Source organism: Panthera uncia (assembly GCF_023721935.1).
Source record: "Panthera uncia isolate 11264 chromosome A1 unlocalized genomic scaffold, Puncia_PCG_1.0 HiC_scaffold_16, whole genome shotgun sequence".
Lineage (NCBI taxonomy): Eukaryota > Metazoa > Chordata > Mammalia > Carnivora > Felidae > Panthera > Panthera uncia.
This window is the reverse complement of record NW_026057576.1, coordinates 70657556-70663555: the sequence shown is the minus strand read 5'-3', so window position 1 is coordinate 70663555 and position 6000 is coordinate 70657556.

Genomic DNA, 6000 nt, shown 5'->3' with positions numbered 1-6000 from the left:
GACACTAAACTACATAATCTTAAAGTATAACATTTTCTAAGTTTGACCTATTTATGCACCACGGGCCATCCTCACAAACAAGGTAACGAATATATGCGTCACTACCTAAGTTCCCTTGTGCTCCCGTCTAGAACCCCACCGTGCCCTCCTCAGCCACCCACCCCCATTCTGCAGGGAACCAGTGATCAGCAGATCACTGTGCTCCCTGGCACTATAGATTAGTCTGGGTTTTGTAGAATTTTATGTAAATGGCATAATTATTCATCCATGATGTGGCAGGTATCAATCACTCACTCCTGCTTATTGCTAAGCTGTACTCTGTTGTATGGATAAACCATAATTTGTTTATCCATACCTATTTCTAGATACGAAGTTATGTTCATTTTTTGGTTACCGTGAATAAAATTGAGCATTCATGTACAAATCTTTGTATTGACATATTTTTTTTAACTTCACTTATAGAAACACCTGAGAGAATGGCTGGGTCTTATGTCAGTCCTATTTTAACTTTTTAAGAAACTATCAAATTATTCTCTAAAGTAATTGTACCCTTTACATTCACACCAGCAATGTATGAGAATTCCAGTTCTCCCACAGCCTCAGCAACACTTGGTAGTATCAATCTTTTCTATTTCAGCTGTTATAATACATGCTTAGTGGTATTCCTTGGTTTGAGTTTATAGTTAATTAGTGACCAATGATTTTGAGCAAATTCTCATGTGCTTATTTGCTATCTGTATATCTTCTTTGGTAAACTGTATTCAAATCTTTTGTGCATTTTTTACTTTGTTTTCTTATTACTGAGTTTCGAGAGTTGCATTTTTTAGAATATTTTATAGAAGTGGATCTTCTATAGAAGTGGTCTTTTATCAGATGTTTGCTTTGCTCGTATGTTCTTTCATCCAAGGCTTGTATTTAATTATTTTACAGTGTCTTACAAAGAAGCGAATACCACTAGTCCCACCACTTAGAATTTTAACTTAACCTTTTGTCATAATTGTTCCCGGGTTTTATTCAAGATAGAAATACAACTAAAGGTCTTTTTCTTTAAAAAAAAAAAAAGTTTATTTATGTATTTTAGAGAGAGAGAGAAAGAGAGACAGAATCCCAAGCAACCTCCTCTGCACTGTCAACACAGAGCCCAATGAGGGGCTCAAACCCGCAAACTGTGAGATCATGACCTGAGCCAAAATCAAGGGTCTAGCGCTTAACCAACTGAGCCACCCAGGAGCCCCAGTTAAGGTCTCTTTGCACAGATATAGTATGGCAGTCTCGGGCTTTCTGCCTCTGAGCTCCAAATCAATCATTTCTTGAGTGCTTTGAAAATATATGTGGGTCCTTTATAAATCTTTCCTTCTGCAGCTGGAACAGTACTGAGCTTTGTCAGTAGAGAAGGCAGGAGGAAAGAGTTGTGCCTCCGAGTTCGGACGTGCCCAGCAGCTGTGTGGACCTCCCTGGGGCCCAGCCTGCCGCTTCCCCAGGGCTCTGCATACAGTGCACACACTGGAGCTCACAGCGAACACACGGGTGGTTTTGTAGTTCCGCCCTTCCCCGCAAACAGCTTTCTGTGGCACCGCTCGGGGCAGATGTCCAACAATATGCCCAGCACAACAGTGGGGCCACTTTCCTGCCATCTAGCCACAGCCACCTGTGTCTTCTCATGAAAAGCTCTACCTCAGCGCTGTCGGTGCGTGTGGGCGAGCAGCGTGGGAGGGAGTTCTATCTCAGCCCTCGGTGTCTGGGCAGCTCCTTCCCTTTGCCATTTCTACATTCTTCAGAGTCGCCTTCTTGCTAGCCAATGCCTATTGTCCCACTCCCCTGTTACAGTTCTTAATTCCGTACGTTTAGCTTCCCTGTTAAAGTGCTGTGTGGTTTCTTTCTCTTTATTGCACCCAAGCCCAACTAGGTACCAGCAAATGTCCTTTTCAACAAGAATCTTAAATTTTTCTTTTTCTTTTCTTTCTTTAATACTTATTTATTTTTGACAGAGAGAGAGCATGAGCAGGGGAGGGGCAGAGAGAGAGAGAGAGGGAGACACAGAACTCGAAGCGGGTTCCAGACTCTACGCTGTCAGCACAGAGCCCAACACGGGGCTCAAACTCACAAACTGAGAACACGACCTGAGCTGAAGTCGGACGCTCAACCGACTGAACCACCCAGATGCCCCTGTATTTTTCTAATAAGGTATCAAGCTAATTAATATTGCTGGTGTAGCTGCTTTACATCTGGATATCTGGTAGGAATTTATATGTTCTATGCTTGTATTTCCCATCCCGTCAGTGCCAAGGGGGATGATTCTGACCAGGAAGAGCTGACGTGGAGAAGTGACAGTACTCTTGGGGACTCGGCCTCCCAACTCCTCTGAGTTGTGTGTCACTGTGGCCAATGGTGATGCCCAATGGGCAAAGGGACACATCCCACTGCAATGCCCAACCTAGTGGTGTTGGACTTGTGGTTTCCCTGGTGTGACCACCAAGCACACCCCCTTTGAAAACCACTGATGACTTGCTCTGGGGCTCTAACTGAAGCTGCTCACCTGACTCATGGAGACCTTATGGCTCTCCAGCTTGAAATTCCCATCAGGGCGTGTGTAAACTCAGATTCGGTGACTAACAGGGTGGGAAAGACCCAACAAGCCTCGCTCAAGAAGCAGCATCCAGCCACCCTGGCTCCAGCAGCATCTTGACCTTGTCTTGATGGCTGCCGGCCCTCCGAGGGAAATGTTATCCCCCACTTCTGGAAGCAGGCCTCTGGCTCCATGGGGCTCTCAACTCACAAAGGGGCACAATTGTGGAACAGGCAACATATTCCTTCAATTCATTTAATGAATGAATATATGGGGGAGAGAGAGAGAGACCCAGCTCATTGGATATCTCTGGAAGTGCCAGGGTACCAGTTTCTTCCTCTGGAAATTGGCAGCTAAAAGGAAAGAATTGGGGCACCTGGGTAGCTCAGCTGGTTAAGCGCCTAACTCTTGATCTTAGCTCAGGTCTTGATCTCACAGTTCCTGGGATCAAGCCCCACATGTGTGTGGCTGTGTGCTGACAGTGCAGAGCCTGCTTGGGGTTCCCCCCCACTCCCCCTCTCTCTGCCTCTCTCCCCTCCACAAGATAAATAAATAAACTTTAAAAAAAAAGAAGGAAAAGAATTAAGCACTCACTTTGCCTTTTAGGATAATCCCTAGTTGAAGAGAGAAAGTTCTTATTTACAGAGGAGTTCCAGCTAATAATTATGTAAGGAATGACAGAAGGAGAAAAACATCACTTTGTCACCCCTAACGAAATAATTGAGTCATGCAACAATCATCAAAGGATAATAACACTTGACCAATAGTTGGTGGAAAGATATAATGGAGGGATCAGGCTGTCACCACCCAAACTCTTTGATCAATCTTAGCATCACTAAAAATAGAAACCAGGTGCCTCCTGATGTAATTCAATATGAAGAACACAGCACCAACTGTAACATATTCTTGCTGGAAAGAAAAAAAAGGTTAAACCTGAATCTAGTCAAGTCTCTAGGGTGAGCTAGAAGAAATACAGGGGATAGATAATAAAGTTAAGTAAAATCACAAGGAAGCAGAGAAACAAATCAGAATGTGGGACATTCTATGGGATGACTGATCGAGCTTATTGAACAAGCCAGTGGCAGGACAAAGCGTGGAGAGGAGCTCTGTTTGATTAAAAGAGACTTAAGAAAGCACAACAACCAAGCGTAATGAGTGGACCTTGATTCAATCCTAGTTTGAATACACCACGCGTACAAATATTTTTGAGACAACTGGGAGAAACTGACCATGGTCTGATTAGATGATGATTCTGAAGAATTACTGCTAATTCTGTCAAATGTGATAATGACATTATGGTTAAGTAAAGTAAGGTTCTTATATTTATGTGTTTGTTTGTTTGTTTATTTATTTATTTATATCCAAGTTAGCATATAGTGCAACAATGACTTCAAGAGTAGATTCCTTAATGCCCCTTACCTATTTAGCCCACCCCTCCTCCCACACCCCCTCCAGCAACTCTGTTTTCTATATTTAAGAGTCTCTTGTATTTTGTCTCCCTCCCTGTTTTTATATTATTTTTGCTTCCCTGCCTTTATGTTCATCTGTTTTATATCTTAAATTTCTCATATGAATGAAGTCATATGATTTTTTACTTTCTCTGACTAATTTCACTTAGCATAATACCCTCCAGTTCCATCCATATAGTTGCAAGTGGCAAGATTTCATTCTTTTTGATGGCCAAGTAACACTCCATTGTGTGTGTGTGTGTGTGTGTGTGTGTGTGTGTGTGTATATATACCACATCTTCTTTATCCATTCATCCATCAATGGACATTTGGGCTTTTTCCATACCTTGGCTATTGTTGATAGTGCTGCTATAAACATGGGAGTGCATGTGTCCCTTCGAAACAGCACACCTGTATCCTGTGGATAAATGCCTAGTAGTGCAATTGCTGGGTCGTATGGTAGTTCTCTTTTTAATTTTTTGAGGAGCCTCCATACTGTTTTCCAGAGTGGCTGCACCAGTTTGCATTCCCATCAGCAGCGCAAAAGAGATCCTCTTTCTTCACATCCTTGCCAACATCTGTTGTTGCCTGAGTTGTTAGTGTTAGCCATTCTGACAGGTGTGAGGTGGTATCTCATTGTAGTTTTAATTTGTATTTCCCTGATGATGAGTGATGTGGAGCATTTTTTCATGTGTCCATTGGCCATCTGGATGTCTTCTTTGGAGAAGTGTCTATTCATGTCTTTTGCCCATTTCTTCACTGGATTATTTGTTTTTCGGGTGTTGAGTTTGATAAGTTCTCTATAGATTTTAGATCCTAACCCTTTGTCTGATATGTCATTTGCAAGTATCTTCTCCCATTCCATTGGTTGCCTTTTAGTTTTGCTGATTGTTTCCTTCGCTGTGCAGAAGATTTTATCTTGATGAGGGCCCATTAGTTCATTTTTGCTTTTGTTTCCCTTGCTTCCAGAGCCGTGTTGAGTATGAAGTTGCTGCAGTTGAGGTCAAAGAGGTTTTTGCCTGCTTTCTCCTGGAGGATTTTGATGGCTTCCTGTCTTATGCTTAGGTCTTTCATCCACTTTGAGTTTATTTTTGTGTATGGTATAAGAAAGTGGTCCACGTTCATTCTTCATGTTGCTGTCAGTTTTCCCAGCACCATTTGTTGAAGAGACTGTCTCTATTCCATTGGATATCCTTTCCTGCTTTGTCAAAGATTATTTGGCCATACGTTTGTGGGTCCATTTCTGGGTTCTCCATTCTGTCCCATTGATCTGAGTGTCTGTTTTTGTACCAGTACCATACTGTCTTGATGATTATAGCTTTGTAATACATCTGGAGGTCTGGGATTCTGTTACCTCCACCTTTGGTTTTCTTTTTCAGGATTACTTTGGCTGTTCGGGGTCTTTTCTGGCTCCATACAAATTTTAGGATTGTTTGTTCCAGCTCTGTGAAGAATGCTGGTGTTATTTTGATAGGGATTGCAAGGAAGGTAAGGTTCATATATGTTCTGATATATCTGGGAGGGAAATGACACAATGTCTAGGATTTTCTTGAAAATAACAAAGAAAAAGAAAATAGAAATGAAACGGTGAAACAAATGTGGGAAAATCTTGATAACTTGAATCTGGAGGAACAGTATATAGGGATTCATTGCACTAGTCTCTGCAATTTTGTGCATATTTTATAATACAATGATTCAAAGCCTTTTAGGCAATCGATTAAGCAATATAACAGAATAGAAATTAGAAACTTTGAAAATGAATAACAAGGGAACCAGATATCAAAATTGGGGGGGAGGTGTGGAAAAAATCTTCACAGGAAAACTTGTAGCCTTAAATGTTTATATCAGGAAAAAAATAAAGAGTGAGAAAAATAAATAAGCATTTCAATTAAAAACTTAGGAAAAGGCATTCTTCTGCACCTCGCCCAGATGGAGTAATGGGAGCTGGACTTACCCTTCTGCCTGAAACAACAGACACTGGACAGC